The sequence below is a fragment of the Nicotiana tomentosiformis genome, chromosome 7 (genome assembly GCF_000390325.3).
Source record: "Nicotiana tomentosiformis chromosome 7, ASM39032v3, whole genome shotgun sequence".
NCBI classification, from domain to species: domain Eukaryota; kingdom Viridiplantae; phylum Streptophyta; class Magnoliopsida; order Solanales; family Solanaceae; genus Nicotiana; species Nicotiana tomentosiformis.
The window spans coordinates 130,205,096-130,224,559 of NC_090818.1; the positions used below are offsets into that span (position 1 = coordinate 130,205,096).

General features: G+C 37.6%; 1 long non-coding RNA gene across 6 annotated transcripts; it reads left to right on the forward strand.

Annotated features, from left to right (window-relative positions):
* The first annotated feature begins 11,333 nt into the window (after window positions 1-11,333).
* Window positions 11,334-16,407, forward strand: LOC104116735 (uncharacterized). Of its 6 annotated transcripts, XR_004512230.2 has the most exons (5): window positions 11,334-13,110; window positions 13,200-13,320; window positions 14,399-14,490; window positions 14,721-14,820; window positions 15,609-16,407. It is a non-coding gene; the product is annotated as an uncharacterized lncRNA (long non-coding RNA). The 6 variants fall into 6 exon arrangements; XR_011409266.1 differs by having other exon boundaries at window positions 13,200-14,490; window positions 14,681-14,820; window positions 14,909-16,407; XR_011409264.1 differs by having other exon boundaries at window positions 13,200-14,490; window positions 14,681-14,820.
* The last annotated feature ends 3,057 nt before the right edge of the window (window positions 16,408-19,464 follow it).

A 19,464-nucleotide genomic window follows, 5' to 3' on the forward strand; every position in this document is an offset into this window, starting at 1 on the left:
GAATTTTGACTACAAATTTGGGCATGGAATTGAGAATAAATTATATATTTGAGTTTGTGATACTACGGGTAATGTTTACCTTCGAATATTTTCGGAATCCGGGCACGTGGGCCCGAGGATAAATTTATCGACTTTTCAAGCGGAGTTGAAAACTGTTATAAATTGGATTATAATGAATATTAGAATATATATTTATGGAATTGCTCATTGATTGACTAGTTTTGGAGTGATAGGCATCGATTTGAGTGTTGGAAGAGCTTTGGGAGCTAGTTATGGAACTTCAGAGCGAGGTAAGTCTCTTTTCAAACCTTGTTAGAGGGAATTAACCCCATAGGTAAATTGATTTATGTGTGCTTCTATTTGAGGGTGGGTAGCTGCGTACGCACGAGGTGACAAGAGTCTGTACGTAGCTACTAATTATTCTTATGTCCGGGTAGTCTAGGAACTAAATCATGTTATACTTGTGATGTGGTATCCTACTTGTTAAGTTAATTGCTTAAATCACATTGGAACTTGATAAATGAAATGTAAAAGCTTAAATTTCATTTACTTGAGTTTCGGACGGGTCACTTTACCGTTAATGAGGATTAGTGTTTCATTGAATATTAGCCTCTTAATAAATCTTGAATCGGTTGTTTATAAAGTATTTCCTCTTCTGGTGGAGCGGGCCGAGCGCCTCGGTAGTAGATACATGCATCTATGGTTCATGTCGTTCGACCCTCGGCAGTGCACAATTTATATATTTATATGTTTGATCGGGTCGTACGACCTCAGCATAATTCGTGCGTAAAAATTCTTGAAGTCCAATTATAATTGATATTGTTTCATTGGCTTGAAAGATTAATTTGTTAAATAATAAAAATTAAATTTTAGATTTACTATTAGTGGAAGAGTTGTTTATTTATTCCTTGTTATTGAGTTTTCGGCTGTATTTATATGATCCATGCTTAACTAAAATTTCGGTACTTTATTGTTAGCCATAGTAAGTGTCGAAAATGACCTCTCGTCACTACTTCTTCGAGGTTAGACTAGATATTTACTGGGTACGCATTGATTTAAGTACTCATGCTACACTTGCTGTACATTTTGTACAGGTACATATATGTCTTGTGATCTTGTGGGCGCAGAGGCGCGGCTATCGCGGGGTCTTAGATGAGCTGCATCCCGTGTTACGAGTCTGCAATACACAGAGTCTCCATCAGAGTTATTTATATTTTTCTGTCTAATTTGTATTCGAGAGAGATGTTGTATTTTATCATATTTCCTAATTAATGCTCATGCATTGGTGACACCGGGTTCTAGGGATTTCTGCTAGATGTTTGGTATGGTGGTTCACATATTTATTATTTTTATCACCCTGTAGGTTTTATTTTATATTATTTAATTGAATGGGAGTTATGATTTTAAAAGTAATAAAAATGAGTAAATAATCGATATAATCGACGTTGGCTTGCCTGACGGTAGCATTAGGCGCCATCACGACTTATAGGAGAAATTGAACCGTGACAGTGATACACCTCCACCCGCATATATTGGGGTGAGGCGGCAGGGCCGCTTTGTGTGAATGTGGTTATAGAGGATCCCCGACTTAATATCTATAAATGATTAATGGAAGCTCTTAGTAAATTGGCTCGCCGTTGATGGCTATCTAAGCCCTTTTATTGTTACTATGATTCATCATATTCATGTTGTATTGCCAAGCCCTTGAATAGGTATACTGTATAGATGATACTGTGAACGGTCTATGAGACGCATATGTGTTTAATATGATATGTGAACATTAAGGACGGTCTATGAAATGTATATGTGAAAAATAAGATAAGAAGGTGCCACTTTCATTGGCCTTGTTTTTACATGTTGTTACAATTACACTATATTATGTATTCCACGTAAAGTTCATATGGCTTAGTTGGTCCTAAAAGAAGTTTAGAATGATGCAAGTATAATAAGACTTGAAATGTGATCCTATGGGATGTTTCGTAGTTTCTTGATGTACTTTATTTGCCTCTTATTTGAGTTACCGTATTTTCATATGTTGTTTTGACTGCCTTACATATGAGTACTATTCCACATGTACTCACGTGCCTTTTGCCGGGGGCGCTGCATCTTTTAATGGATACAGGTATACTTCTACAGGATGATATGGATCTTTGATAGGGATCTTCTTCACTACTCAGCTTATGGTCAACCCGCTACAGTTCAAGTAGGTGTTTGGGTCTAATTCATTTTATGTATATAGGTATCTATTGTCATAAAAGCTCCATGTACACTGTGGGTTATGTACTTAAAATTTTGAGTTTTTTCATGTATATATGTTCACAGTATTTACAGTATTTACAAAGCTATGTACCCATCGTGAGGAGAAATTTAGGCCATTGATCCAAATGTATTAAATATGAAAGGTAAGATCTAATTATGTTATGGTAAATCATGCATGATTAATGATGAGAGGTTAATATAAATTAGGCTTGCTCTACTGGGTTTACTCGGTTGACCGTCGGTCACGCTCTCGAGTTCGGGGTGTGACAGCCGAACTCCCCACGCGGACAGCTCCCTCACCGATATCGACAGATCGCCTCTTACGGTGAAGCAGATTATCATCATTCGGCGAAGATTCATCCTCATCATCCTCGTCAATTAGATGATGCAGATGGGAAGTAGAAACACCTGTTGCAGTAGTTGATAAACGAGCAGGCCTCACCGCAGCAGCAAGAACAGAAACGACTTTCCTCTTACGGAATGCCGGAGCAGGAGATTTTTGCCTCCTCGAAGACCCTCGGTTGCAAAATAGATTAGAACTTCAAGTCTTAAAGTCGTAACAAATATGCGACCACAAGGTCAGCACGGCATATGTAAAAGGTCACTATATATATGAATACGGACAGACAAACTCACCGGTTGCTGAAAGCTTGGTCCCGAACTTCTTGAAAAAGGCCGGCCACTCACGAATCCCCACTGTGTGAGGCAAGACCTGGCTAACCCAATCATGAATATCCGTAACCATAGGAGGTGGCTCGGTCTCGGCTGAACGAGGAAAAGACATAACGATTAGGCTACGATCAAAACGAGCAAAATGAGCACTTAGTAAAATACTTACGGGCATAATTCCATGCCTCAGGAAATCCATTTGCATTTGCCACCATGTCCTCAGTCTTGACGTAGAAGTAATTATACCAGAATCGACGATTTGCTTTATCGTCCATCTTCACTACCAAGCTCTTACCTCCACGGTGACGAAGGTGCAACATCGTCCCCCTATAGAAATTGGGTGCAAAAAGGTACACCAAGTGGCGAAGAGAGACCCCGCGACCAGTTAATTCTACGTACTTCGCCGGCGTGCAGATGAGCTTGTATATATAAGGAGAAAGTTGAGCCCGGCAGACGCCGTAGTAGCGGCAGAATTCCTCTGCCTATGGGAGAAGGGGAAAAGAGTAGCCTACGTAGAATGGATATGCATAGAATGTGCAATATCCGGGGCGATGAATCTGCACTACATCACGACCAGCCAGGACCAGATTGATGTGGACTGGAATTTTGAACTTCGCCCTAAAATTAGCAAGGGCAGCCGCATCCATCTTAGACTCTACGGCCTCAGGGTAGTCGTCGGGAAACTTTGAGAAGTCAGTTCTAGCCTTCTCATTATGGGAAGTTATTTCCTCCACTGTAGGAAAGCTTTCATCTTCTGCAACATTGGCAGCCCCATCGTCATGGGGAGGCATGCGCACTGCCAAGGGAACAGGGTCAGGTACCCCCCAGAACTGGAAGACACGTTAATCATTTTTTTTTTTGTTAATAGAGGAGTTGTAAACGCAGAAGGGTCAAGAGTAGCAGGAGCCACCAAAATCAGTGAAAGCAAGGATATGAAGTAAGATCAAGAAAATAGGGACTCTGAATGAGGAAGGAAGAAGAAGATACGAAGGTCCGATTTTTAGAATGCAAAGAGTGAATCAAAGGATATGTATCCCTATTTATAAGAGTTTAGGCATCAATATCGAGAAAGCAAACCGTCATTACCCAGCTCAAGAATCGAAAAGGGAGAGGCGCAAAAAACGATACAAGGTATCAGAAAAACGTGTAATAATGACGCATGATGATATGACGTCACTCTGAAATGATGTGACCCTAGGTTGCGGTTCACAGAAGGCCACATTTCTATCTCGTCTGAAGCTCTACTACTCGACCTGCTCGCATAAAAATTCTCAACCATAACTAACAGAGTCCGCTTATCGAGGTCACCCAGGGTCAACATCAATAAGCGGAGGGACTAAATATATAGGTCAAAATCTGCCTCAGTGGGATTTAGCATGGAACGATAATATAGAAAGCGATGTGGTCGAGGTCGACTAGTAGATAACAAGGCTCGTAGCCGAACAGTCAATATCGGCCTAGGTCAAGTATCAAGGGCAATGCAAACAACTAGTTTTTGTAATAGGACATTTAAGAGAATATTCCATTGAATATTCTTGGTATTTGTATTTTTAGGGTTGACTGGGGTATGTCCCATATAAATAAAAAAAGAGATAGGGAAAGGGGCATGTAAGATTTCCTGATAAGAACACTTTTTGAGAAGAAGACTTTCTCTCTAGAAAAGATACAAGCAATACATTTCTAAGAAGATTCGATTATCTATTATTTCACACTTTTCCATCAGATCCGAGAATAGTTCCAATAATATTACATTTGTCTATCACTCATCACTGTCAGGAGGAGGAATCATCCACCTCATTCAATATTTGGTGAATCATTCTCCTTATTTACGTTAATGCCATTTATTCTTATTTATTGCTTGATATTCTTCCATCATTAATCATCTTGAAACATTGAATGTACACAACATTTAATCCTCCACCAATACTGTTCGGTTTTATTTGAGTTGACTAGTTATAAATCTGGGGATATTATTATTAACTAGGTCTAATCTCTTTTTATATAAAATTAATTAGTTTAATCAAAGATTTATACTTTTTGGTCAAACAATATTCTGTAACAATATTTTGCTACAACAGCCAAAAAATATCCAGACAAATGATACTATTATAGAAAAGTTTCACTGTATCGCGTTTCAATATCAAATGAAGAAATATTTAACGTACCTCTCAACACCTAAATCCTTCATTATTTGTTCCAAGCCATTATTGTTTTGAATAGCGTTCTTCAATTGGGAGACCAAGTCCAACTCGTTGGCAGCATGCAGTGGTGGAAAATTAGTATAGGGAGAAATTGAAGTGCTTTTTTCCCTTGTTATGGTTTCTCCCATAGTAAAAGGCTTCTCATAGACGAAGCCTTCTCTTTCTCCATTGGCATATGCTTTAAATAAAATAGAATAAAATGAAAACGTAGAATGAATTATTGTAATTAAAGCATATTAATATTGAAGAATATCCTATACCAGTGGAATAATGCATAAGAAGTTTAAGACTTTTGCATTTCTTGGCAAACATCATGAGTTGACAAGGACCATTCACATTAGCTTCAAGAGCTAAGTCATACCTAGACATATCAAATGGGCAGTAAGTTAGCACAAATGAGAAATTGCCTTAAATATCCGCCCCGCGAAAAACATAGCCAGCAGATGTATATACTGGCTAGGGATTGTAAATTCTTTTTATCGAACCGTCAAATGTGTTAAACGTCCTTAAGTAATTTGTTAAATTATAGTTGAACAACAACAACAAACTCAAGAAAGATAAAGATACGCAAATAAAGTGGGGTCTGTAGAAGGTAGTGTATACGCAGATTTTACCGTTACCCTACAAAGATAAAGAGACGGTTTCCGATGGATTCTTGACTCAAGAATGAATAACTATTGTAAAAATTTAATAAATAAATAAAAAACCTCTCATCAAATGTGGCGTTTGCTGCAGAGTCGATGATCAAATCAATTTCTTCAGCAATTTGGTGAGCAGTAACAATATCCATACCAAGGTTTGTTTCATGAACATTTCCGGCAATAGGAATCAATTTGCCTAGTATGAATGACTTGTACGATTCACTATGCATTTCTTCTAGGCATTTGAACAATTTTGACTCTATAATCTGATGGAAAAAAAAGAAAATGTATAATTAGTTCGAACAGTAAATTTAAAATAGAAAAACAAAAGTAGATGAATTAACCTAAATAGTCGCTTACCCCATTACTTTAACTAAATATAGTAAGTGGATATATATATATATATATATATATATATATATATATATATATATATATATATATATATATAATTTTGTGTATGCCGAATACGAAAAGTAAACAGTAAATTCAACTGGCTATTTGTGTAAAACTCCCTTGAAAGTATGAAGAAAGAAAGCACTAATAAACATACTTCACTTGTTAATCTGTCAAATGCAGCTCCCTTATCCTTTGCTCTGATGAGGAGGTAGATCTTGTTTACTTTTGGTGTTGCTCTTAGCAACTTTTCAATCAGAGCTGCAAACATATTACTATTATTTTATTTGAAATATATAATAGCTGAAACAAATAAGACATGTTTTAAGTTATATATTGTAAATGGAAAAAAAAAAAACTTGGAGATCTTTGGCCACAACATATGAAAACTAAGATGTGAGTAGGCATATAGTTTTTTTTTTAGAAAGGCATGTACAAGGTCAAATAGGTGATATTAGTGATGCTAATTTTTCATAAGATCTTCAAACATTCTTACTCATCATATTAAAAAGCTTTAGAAACTAAACATCCTAATTGAATATTTGTAGGGACTGAAGATATGTGTATACTCAATCTAAAGAATTTACTTGTATATGTTTTTGAAAGCAAATAAATGCAAGTAGTCTCGACGAACAAAGGTGCAAAAAAAAAGGCTAATTAAATTACTAAATAAAAAAAAATTGCGACGAACAAATTTAGGCACTAAACAGCAAAAATCCGCCGCTACCCCTCCCTTTTTTGGGGGGTCGTGAATATTGACAAAAAAAATGTACTTTTGGCCTAACTCAACCCCAAAAGCTAAATTCAACATATTAGAATATCATATTGATGTGGCATTCCCGACTTGAAAAGGGCCCGGGTGAACCGACATAATTAGTGAACAAGTGTAAGTTTCGCTGCCCGACAGTATGGAGTACTGACCACACCGAGGGACAGGCCCTTAAGCGAAAGGCGTGAACGAACGGAATCATTGTGTTCCAATTTCTGGCCTTGCATCGACCATCCAATGGACTAAACTCAAGAGGCGAGGATTGCCCAAGTTCATTTAAGGATACAAGTACACCCCCCCCCCCCCCCTTCCCCCTTCCTCCCCTTTAGGATTAGACATCTAGCTAGAGATCCGGTGAAATAATAAATGGATGGGTCTGACTCTGATAACATGACAAAAGAATAGACTTTAGGTCTAACTCAACCCCAAAAACTAACTCTAGCCTCCTACCCAATCGATGTGAGACTCTAACTGTCACGCCCCAAACCTGGGGAGGCATGGATGGCACCCGGTGTCGTGCTGGCCCGAGCGAACCACTCTGTAACTCATGATCGTTCAACCAAAACTAGAACATACATAGGTCGAGTTGGCTGAACTCATTCTTTTTGTAACTATCATGGGCCAACATGGCCACGACTCATAATGTACAAGCGTAAGTGGGAAAACACTGTATCACAGAAATATTTTTTTTCTTAAAACATAAATACATATGGGCCGTCAAGGCCTCTGACATACTATACAAAATGAACCTCTGTCTACAAAGCCTCTAAGATTATTTGACATCAAATGGGATAGGATATCGGCGTACCCATAAGTCTGTAGAAAAACTCTGACACGATGACTCATAGACTCGGCTGCACTCCGAATGAGGTGGAGTCTTACTGATCCTTCGCTGAATGCCAACTTGGTCTACTATGAGGGCTCGTCAAACTGATTCTACCCGTCTATCAGGACCTGCAGCACGACATGCAGCGTCCACAAATAAAATGGACGTCAGTACGAATAATGTATTGAGTATGTAAGGCAGGAAAGCATAAGTAAGAACAGTAATGTAACCATGGATAGAGAATATACAACCTGTGACATCTGGGTACCTCTGATGACTACTGACATGAGATACATGATACATACATATATATATACATAAACTTTTAAAACATACGCCTTTATGGGCATTACCATCATCATATCGTACCCGGCCGTAATAGGCTCGGTAAAACGTACCCGGCCATCATAGGGCTCGGTAGAATCGTACTCGGCCACGTGGAGCTCGGTAAAACCCAACTGATCAGTGGTTGCACAATAGGTGTCGTACCCGGCCGACTATAGCGCGACTCGGTAGAGTAAAATAGATACATATATATAATACATGCTGGACTCATTGGAATCACATTTTGAACCTTTCGGAGTGACGTAAGGTCGGTATCCTTCGTACACGTTATTAGGATTAACTCTTCATCAAGAATCTTATAAGAATCAGAAACTACCAACAACATTGAAATATAAGAATAAAAGAAGTAACATCAATATCAATCGTTTCATAAGAAGGGCAGCAATGTAAGTACTGCTAGCTTTTAAGAGTAGAGTATCTTTGGGAGCTCGTTCATTACATTATGTATAATCGGAGTCGTGCAAAAGAATGAAGGGGATAGCCTCACATACCTGGAGTAGGGAGAAATTCGAATGATATTTTTAAAAAATATTGCACCGTACTCCTTTAGAATCACAAAATTTACGTTGCTAACAATTCTCGTTGGATTTCTTTTGGTTGCAAGAATTCACGTCTTTGTTGAAAACTTGAAGAATGGTTAACGTTCTGTAGTGCTTATTCATGGCTATTGTTTCTAATTGTAAGAATGGCATATATTCAGATTGTAGGAATGGTTAATGTCCAAATGAACCAAACTTGTATGTCTTTACTTTACACGTTAAAGTCTTGTTACCCTAGGTAGCCACCTAAGCCAATTTGACCCTTAGTCATTTTGTTTGGTTAGCCCCTTGCTGCCACGTTGTTGTTTCTTTTTGGGAGGTTAGTCTTATCTCATAATTTATTAATTAAATAGGTAACGCTTCGTTACCCGATAATTAATCAATCACCCGCATAATTAAGAATTATCTCAAATTACTTAAAATATTACTCCTTTTTAATACACTTTATACATCATACTATCACGTTCATAATGTAGCTTGTATGGTACTAGTCCATAAATATCAGGTATTATAACTCGAACCGTATTTTATCCCAAATAACAATTTCGGTGATACTCAATTTCTTTGATTCGTTAATCTTCTGACCTTTATAACACTTACTTATCATATGTTACAAATAGCATAAATGCTTATGGTCTCAAAATAATCTCATATAAAGAGTACAAATTTTCGTACGCTTAATTCTTAAAATGGTAAAAAGATAACCTTCTTTTCTTGTGAGAAAATAATTTCTATCTTTACAATAAAGAAAATCTCATAAACTTTCTCATATTATGTATATAATTGAAAGTAGTAATATTAATAACTATAATAAATCATATTATTATTTTTTTCAAACTATTTTACAAAAATATTCCACTCAAAATACCATATCAAATGTATATATATCGGTATCAAGGATGTTAAACTTACGGGGTATAACACTAACTCCCCCTACACGCGCAGGATGGACATCGAAAGCATGGACACAATATATTTAGAGCATTGATTATATAAGATGGGAGCCAAATATCGGGTGAAATAATAAAAAGATGGGTCTGATTTTAATACTATGATAAATAATTGGATTTTGAGTCTAACTCATCCCAAAAGTTTGCTAAGAGTTGATGATTGAGTAAGACCATATAAGGAAATACCTTTTGCGAGAAACCCTGTGGCACCGGTGACTAGAAGGGTTTTCCCTTCAAAAAACTCAACAATTCCTATACCATTACTTGCTTTATTAGGAGCTACAATTTCTTGTTCCTCCATTGCTTTGGCAGTAGTTTCAGTAACTGTTTTGAGTAAAGAGTGTTGTTGAGGAGAAGAAACAAAGGAAGACTTGCCATAGTGACAATTTAGATAACAAATTTTGTTTACTGACTTTTTATCACTCTCAAATGATGAAAATTTATATTCAAAGCTAGCAAAATGAGGATTTTTTGAAATCAACTTAGTTTGTTCCCTAGTGTTAAGGGAAAAAAGATTTTTAGAGAAAAGCATTGACATTTTGAATAAGTGGTTGTGGGTATATTAGAGGGGCAAAAATATTGTCCATTTTATAGAAAGATTCTGAAGCAGCTGATACACTATATCTAAGATTTCACCTGTATTTTTAGTTACTTTTTGTGATTTGTTTGATTATTTTTTTCCCTACATTAATACTAATTTTTTCTTCTCTCTCTTGAGAAAGATGAGCTGGTGAATACGAGATCTTGAGTGCACAATGAGGTTTCTGGATTCAGAATTTATATTTGATGAGTTCGCTTTTTAAGTTTTTTACATTAAACCATTATTTTCTTAAAGTTAAAATTTCATCTTTACTATTTGTTCTAATTCTACGGGATTTTTATATACAAATTTATATTCCGTGTCAATAATACTACGTTGAAATGAACCCGACATTTCAATGCTAGATCTGCCCCTGCATGCAATTATTTTTAAGTTTACTACAAATCCTGTATTCTAATTAGCATCAATTAAACGGGAGATTGCGCATTTGGTATTCTACAATTAGGAGATAGGTTTTTAATTGTCGCTCCATGATGTCTAAGGAATTTTGGAGTTGAGGTAAAGTTATTTTCGTGTGACTTATAGGTCACGGATCAAGAACAAGTACAACAACAACAATAATATACTCAGTATATTCCTACAAGCGCAGTATGGGGAAGGTAGTATGTACGCAGTCTTACCCTACCTTATGAAGGTAGAGAGGTTGTTTCCGAAAAAACCTCGGCTCAATACTATAGGTCACGGATCGAATCGTGAAAATAATCACCAATACGTGCATCAAAGTAAGTTGTCTACGTCATATCCTTAGGGTACTGTCCTTCCTCACAGAATTATCCTGCCATGTGTATGGATCAAAATAGATGTTGAAAAATAATAAATACACAACTATCACGAGAAATATTTAAAAAATAAGCATGTTCATATATTTGTAAAAAATTGTTGAGATTGCTACATATATTGTCCATTTATATCGAATCAGTGGATGTGTTAAAGTCAGATCAGAATTTTTTTATGAATTAAAAAATTGTTGAGATTGCTAGTTAATTAAATTTTGCAGAGTTGTATCTAATTCGACGTGCTTCCTTTCCTAACTGTCGAAATTAGAACGTTCCATAGAAGTTTCATTAATTTTCATTTAAATAATGCGCCAACTCAGGTGCACATGCATCATTATGACTTGATCAAATTCTCGTAGAAAATTAAAAGATTTAGGATTTTTCTACTGAAAGCTTGATTCAACTCACGCTCTCTTTCATCTCTCTCTATTTTCATGGTGATTCTTCGAATTTATCACTGTTGCTGATTTGCGTTTTATCTCTTGGCGAGTTCAGTTCATACTGTATTATTTCGAGTTTCCTTCTTCTGATTTTGTCATAGTTGTGATGGAGGTGACAGTTATGGCTGGCCACGGCCTGATTCGCTATGGACGGTCGTTTTGATAAATTGAAAATTATTTTGGAGAATGAAGTTATTTCTTTAATTTACTAAAAAACTAGAACAAACCCAGTTAGTATATAGTAGGTCGTCATCGAAATAGCCTTCTGTAAAATTAGCGTGTCTTCTGCTTCTCTGTTTTTCTATTTGCCTTGAAAATCGGCGACTTTGTTAATGGGCATTTGGGGTGTTTTTCGCTCTTGGGTTTATTGTTGATTTATGATTAGATTTATGGCATGCAATTGGTTCGTAATATCTGCGGCAACCCTGAAGTCAGGTTCTCCTTCTAAGGCTTCTACCCTCTTTTCAATCTTTAGACATCTTCGTTTGTTCCTTCTCTAATTTTGTGGTATATATGATTATCCCATGTCAGTTGGATACATTTAATTTTTTTGAAAAAGAAAATGAAGAGTATGATTGATTAATTTTCATTTTAAATCCAATGTTTGTAATAAATTGGGTCCACCTCGATAGATGGGATATGAATATAGAAAATTAATCTTATCCGACATCCAAATAGCTTATAATTCCGACTTACTTGAGTGGTCAATTTGGGGATTCATAATTTAATTTTCTGTGTTTAAGATTGATTATTTGTATTTATTTAGTGGCTTTTTAAATAAATACTAATACAGTGTTCGAGCCAAAGTTGCTGGATTTAAATTAACTCATAAGTGATATATTAGATCCGCGCCCGATAAGTTTCTTAGACAATTTTTAACTATACAATAAATAGGGAAAGCCTCTAGAATGTAACTGGTAGGACTTATAGAGCATCAATAACGTCATCTAAGCAATCAAAAGCACCCAATTTTAAGTTGTGTTGTACTACATTGCATCTTTCTGCCCGTGACAGAGTCTGGAATACTATGAAGGAGATTATAAAAAGTATGAATGTCACTCTCGAGATTACAACGTGCAGCCTAAATTAATTTTTGTCATAGTTGTTGATGGGGGTTAGAGTTATGGGTGGCCACAGGTCGATTCGTCATGGATGGTGGTTTTGATAAATTGAAAGTTGTTTTGGAGAATAATGTTATTTCTTTGATTTACTAAAAGTTAGAACAAGTGCAGTTAGTATAGAACCTTAACTGCATATAGAAAAAGAAGTTCAACATAGAGATTCTTTTTAGTCTATTTGGATGTGCTTCATCTTTCTATATGTTAATGCAAATGAAATGTGAATTACGCAAATGAAAAATCTTAATGGAGCAGAACTCCAGACATTAGATAAAATATTTGATTGGAAAACCAGCTTGCTGATTCAAATGGAAAAAATTGTGAATATATTAAAGTTGTCTGATGCAAGTAACTAATCTGTTTATGATGCTCTGCGATCAGACAATCACAATTGTATGCCATTTAATGACATTTCAACTGATAAACTACTCGAGGTGTTCAGGAAGATGTTTGGACATCAAACTTCTGCCACGAAAAAGGAATGGCTGAAGCACCACATAACATTTGATTTGCAAAATCAAGACATGTGGTAGGATAACAATCAGCTGATCTGCAGGTATATCGTTGTTAGTATCATATGGTAATTTGCTCTGCTCTTTCTGTACTTTTGTTTTAATATATTAATCAATTATCTGAAGGACAATGATTCCTTTTGAATGCTATTTACAGTGCGAAAGGGAAGTGATTACTTCCTCCAATGCAAGTACCATCAGAATGCATCAATTAAAAAGAGAAAAAAACAACTTCATGGTAGAGCTTGCGGACTTGGTCAAATGCAGTTTTCCTATAGGTCATACAATTATTTAATCTACACACAATCTATGAAGTAGCTCTACATCCTTTGCATTACTTGTTTATTATTCTTCACATAACTGATAGGAATTTTATTTTTATAATAGCAACATAGAATTAGCCGACATTGATTGGGACAACCATGGCTTTGGCTTTACGCCTACTGATTGTATGTATGTCATGAAATGTTCTGAAGGTGAAAACTTTTCTAAGGGTGAATTATAGTGTTTTAGTAACATTGTGTTGAGCCCATCTGCTAAATTATTAAATTATGGACATGTTAGTTTTTACACTTTTGTATTATCATTGTATCTCATGAAACCTTTCTTATTCTTAAATATATTTCTTCTTTATTATTCATTTGAATGGTTACTGATTCAGCTCATTCGCCAGAGTCACCAAAAATGCTATTGGAAATATTAATAGGGATTGCTTGAAGGTTTAAAGGTATATCGAAAATATGACGGAAATATATTGTTGTTTCTACCTGAGGAAAATGCAATGCACTTGAAGATGAGTGCGGAACGCACGTGTATGCCTTCACCGTCTGCTGAACAGTTTGTGGAAGCAGTAAAAGCTATTGTTTTATCACAAGAAAGATGGATAATATGTTACTTCTCTTTAGTTAAAAATTATCTTACTGAGTGACTCATGCGCCCACTAAATCCTTTTTTCTTTTCTTATTGATTCCTCCTCCTGGAAAAAAAAAATGACTGTTTACATTGGTATTATTTACTGTCGATGATAAAGTTGTTGCATCAAGAAATGAACACGTGGAATTCTTTTGACAGATTGGAAATAATTCTCCTGCTAATCTACACTTTGTAAAGTTCTATCATTCTTAAAGTTCTTCTTTTCTTCTTTGCATTTTGCACTTTACACTTTGGTGGACTATTCTTGAAATTCCACGTGAGCTTGTGCCTAGGAGATAATGACACCAAGAAAAATTATATTTTTCACTAACAAAAAGATTTGGCACAGAAATTATTTTTTTTAAATGTTCTTTCTTACTATGAAGAACTTTAAGGAACAATCATTCTTCTTACTGATCATAGAGTTTCCAATTTGCACACCAGCCGGTATCAAGATGTGTTTGCTGCTATACATATGCCACTGACTCAGTGAATGACAACTGCCGCACAGGTTATTTTGCTAAGACTATTTGGAGGTGTTATACTAGCCCTGTAGAATTCTTTTATATAACCTTTTGTCAGCATGATTATTTTAGTGTTCAGTTATGTCTTTATTGGAAATAATTGTGAGACTTGCGCTTTATTCAATTTGTTTAACTGAATAGCATCTTCTGCTTTACCAATCGCATTTTTTATGGTTTACACTCACTGTCTTTTTCACAATAGGAACCAGCAGTTAATCCTTTCCTTACTGAATTTTTTTTAGAATCCACTCTGGGCCATGAACCTACATCAACTCCTGAAAATAATTGAGTGAAAAGATAAAAATAAAGTCAGCTTTGCGGTCATCCGAGCTTCGACAAAAGGTAACATCTTCCATTCTGTTGGACAATGCGAAAAATTATTGAAGAGATGTTCATTCTTCGTGACTAATCATCTACCTTTTCTTGGCAGAGTTCTTTCAATACCGTGACTCTTAAAGACTTGATCATTCAAAGAAGGAGAATTGGATCTTTGAATGGACAACTAGTATTTTATAAATGATATTACTTTATACCTATTTTACCAAAATAAGTTTACCTAATTATCATATTTTCCTACATGCAAGCTTTTATTCATACATTGTTGCTACTTAAAAACACTCCCATTAAATTGTACTTATGATGTCATTTAAAAATGGATCTATAAATATTAATATATAGGCGCACACTCACAATCACATAGAACACGTACTCATAATGGAGTACGAATCATGATCTTAAAGATCCTTAGGCCTTGGCTGATGATTTGTCTAGGAACATTCATGTCATTGGTGTATTCCTCCTACTCGATTGATGTTAGGAATTTCATTCCATCCTATTTTGGCACACCGTTGATGATTGGGAGCTTCTTCCCTTACTCATTTGGAGTTTACATTCCAGTGGCACTTTGAAATATTCCTGCATATTCAAATTTTATACTGGTTACATGTGTTTGTTTAAGTGTATAAATGGAATGTTCAGTGTGCTTTCATTACTTTATTCACTTTCCTTTGTGATTTAGTTTGCAGTCATTGAGTTTAATCTTCCCCTTTATGTCCAATTTGTTTTCTCTTTTTTGTTGTTTCATAGCTCTTTCATTATCATTGATCATTTGTGCATACCTGATTTTGCAGCTTCCTGATGGACTTTCAAACGGATATGACTAATCTGTCACGAATAAGGAATGGCTGAAGCACCACATTTTCAGTGTAATTCAAAATGCTCTCTACATTCGAGTGAAAATGAAGGGGCTAAAGTCCGACCAGAAAGTCCTGAGGAGCTCCTTATAGAATCTACTGCCTTTGCAAGTGTATTCAATTACCGAAAAAAGCCAAGGGTTCAACACGTGGAAGAAGAGAACATATCCCGAATTCCTTCAAATGCTTATGTGAGGCACAAGTTGATTCTTCTGGTACTCTTTCGGACCAGTTGAAAGATAGTACTATATACTTTTTATACGGTTAAAATCGATCCTCGATCATGAAGATCGATCGAGGATGGCATCTCAGTCAAGGAGTATCTTCATGGAGAACCCGAACGAATTCCAAGACGGGGGCGTCGAGCTTGGGGCGTCCGAATCGACCGAGGTAACATCGACCGATACAGGTCCCGAACATTGATGCCCGAAAGTGATCACCAAGGTCGAAACCAAGGCCGAGGTTTCGATCCGACACCGAGCTCGAGTCGGTATCGAGCTCACAGATAAAAAGCTGTTACAACCGTACAAAAGGAGAGAATCTTGGCGGGAATTAAGGAGGAGACACACCATCATGGGTCCTCCACTAGTAATATTATTCCATTATGTTGCTATAGATAAAGTAGTGATCCTTGGCTATAAAAGGCAAGATAGATTGTAATAGAAGACATCTTCCCTGGGATTAAGAATTCATTACGTTTATCTTTCTAAAGCTCACTAAGTATCCTTGTTCATCATTTCCTATTTTACATCATAAATACGTGTATTGTTATCTTCAGATCAAAGGAATCTACTTACCCTTAGAACCATACATAAATTCAACGTTATCCAATTTTTCGGATAAACAGTTTGGCGTCCACCGTGGGGCTAAGGATAACAAGTGATAATTTGATACAAATATACAGTACACTTCAGCTTGCAAATTCATACCAGCAATGGCTCTGCCAATCAACCTCGAAGCCGGCCTTCAGGATGAAACCAACAACTTGGTGCCCGTGGCCGAAAGGCTATCCAACAACGGCAACGAGGCTCGAATCGAGGAACCCGAAATTCAAGCCGAAGTACCAGTAGATAGCAATTCACGAATGTCTCTAGAAGCGAATCAGCGTTCCGAGCAGGAAAAAAGCGTTTAGGGTGGCGCTCGACCCATAGCCCGAGACACCCACAGCACGGGGGAAATCGGGGTCAGCTTGCGTATGATTTTCGAAATGTTACAAGCCCAACAAGTAGCGATAGCCCAGTTGCAGAGCCAAACTCATATGCAAAGTAATCCAAACTCCAACCCACTTTTTCGAGAAGTAGCCCCCAGAACGGAGCCCGACACAGTGAAATCGAATGAGCGAGAATCAGGAACCGCTCCTGAAATTGCTAAACTGCTCGAGGAACTCACAAAACGAGTCGAAGCCAACGACAAAAAATTCGAAACATATGATGCTAGGATCGATCAGATCCCGGGGGCTCCGCCCATGATGAAAGGGCTGGATTCGAAGAAGTTCATACAAAAGCCTTTTCCATCGAGCGCGCCCCCGAAACCGATCCCAAAAAAGTTTCGTATGCCCGTAATTCCCAAATATAACGGTACGACCAATCCTAACGAACATCTCACCTCCTATACATGTGCCATCAAAGGCAACGATTTGGAAGACGATGAGATCGAGTCCGTATTATTGAAAAAGTTCAGAGAGACCCTCGCAAAAGGAGCAATGATCTGGTATCACAACTTGCCACCAAATTCTATCGATTCTTTTGCCATGTTAGCAGATTCGTTCGTAAAAGCACATGCTGGTGCCATAAAGGTCGCAACGAGGAAATCGGATCTATTCAAAGTAAAACAAAGGGGTGACGAAATACTGAGGGATTCGTATCCCGGTTTCAAATGGAACGCATGGATTTGCTACCAGTCACAGACGACTGGGCCGTACAAGCTTTCACCCAAGGGTTGAACGGATTGAGTTCGACAGCGTCACGTCGGCTGAAACAAAGCTTGATCGAATACCCTGCAATAACTTGGGCGGATATACACAATCGGTATCAATCAAAAATCAGGGTCGAAGATGATCAATTGGGATTTCCGTATGAACCCACACGTCAGAACCGCGCAACCACTAAAATTCTGAAGGAAACCAACAGAGAACAAAGGTCAAACAGAGACCGATACTAGCCGTACGTCACAGATCGGGTGAATCACGGTTCGGCACATGAGACAGTTAGGAATAACCGCAGGTATGATCGAGGGCAAAATTCTCGGGGACTTATGAGCAAGAGAGGCTTTGATAAATATGCCGATCCTATAGAAGTTCCTCGATTATCAGAATATAACTTCAACATGGATGCATCCATCATCGTATCGGCTATCGGACGCATCAAAGATACCATATGGCCTCGACCCATGCACACCGATCCGGCCCAAAGGAATACTAATCAAATATGCGAGTATCATGGAACCCATGGTCACAAAACGGAAGAATGCAGACAATTAAGAGAGGAAGTAGCCCGCTTGTTCAACAAAGGGCACCTTAGGGAATTTTTGAGTGATAGGGCGAAGAACCATTTTAAAAACAAGGACTTCGGCAAGCAAAACGAATAAGAAGAACCACAACACATTATTCACATGATCATCGGCGGCGTCGATACCCCTCAGGGACCTATGCTCAAATGCACTAAAACGTCGATTGTGAGGGAAAAGCGATCTCGAATTCAAGATTACACTCCCTCAGGGACTTTATCATTCAATGATGAAGATGCAGAGGGAATCATCCAACCCCATAATGATGCACTGGTAATATTCGTACTCATGAATAAAATTAAAATTAAGCGTGTGTTAATTGATCCAGGTAGCTCGGCCAATATCATCAGATCGAAGGTCGTAAAACAGCTCGGCCTACAAAACCGGGTCGTGTCCGCAACTTTGGTTTTAAACGGATTCAATATGGCATGCGAAACCACCAAGGTGAGATAACCCTACCGATAAACGTCGCCGGAACAATTCAGGAAACAAAGTTTCACGTGATCGAAGGCGATATGAGATATAACGCCCTTTTCGAAGGCCGTGGATCCATAACATGAGAGCTGTACCTTCAACCCTACACCAGGTCCTCAAATTCCCAACACCGACAGGTGTCAAAATAGTGTACGGAGAACAACCAGCCGCAAAGGAAATGTTCTCCGTCGAGGAGGCAAAACCAATATCTTCGTCTTCGCCGGTGAATGGATCGGGTTCAAAAGGAGGCACAGTCGAAGACCGGAATGCCAAATAGCAACCAAAGACATCGGCCTCGACCCAGCCAGATAAGCAGGGCATCGAAGAAGATAATGATCAGTGGATCCCTTGATCCTTCGTGACCCCCGATGCCACTAAATCAACTATTGAGGAATTGGAGCAAATCATTTTGATCGAACACTGGCCCAAACAAAAGGTATACCTGGGAAGGGGTTTGAGCCCCGAACTCAGGAAGAAAATCATTCAATTTCTTATCGATAACATCGATTGCTTTGCTTGGTCCCATTTAGATATAACAGGAATCCCGCCGGACGTAACGACACATCGACTAAGTGTGTCCCCTGGATTCAGACCGGTGAAGCAAAAAAGAAGACCCCAATCGGAGGTGAAGCACGCATTCATAAAAGATGAGGTAACTAAATTGCTCAAAATAGGATCCATTAGAGAGGTAAAATACCCTGAATGGTTGTCCAATGTGGTCGTAGTGCCTAAAAAGGGAAACAAACTTAGAATATGTATAAACTACAAGGACTTGAACAAAGCATGCCCCAAAGATTCTTATCCACTGCCCAAC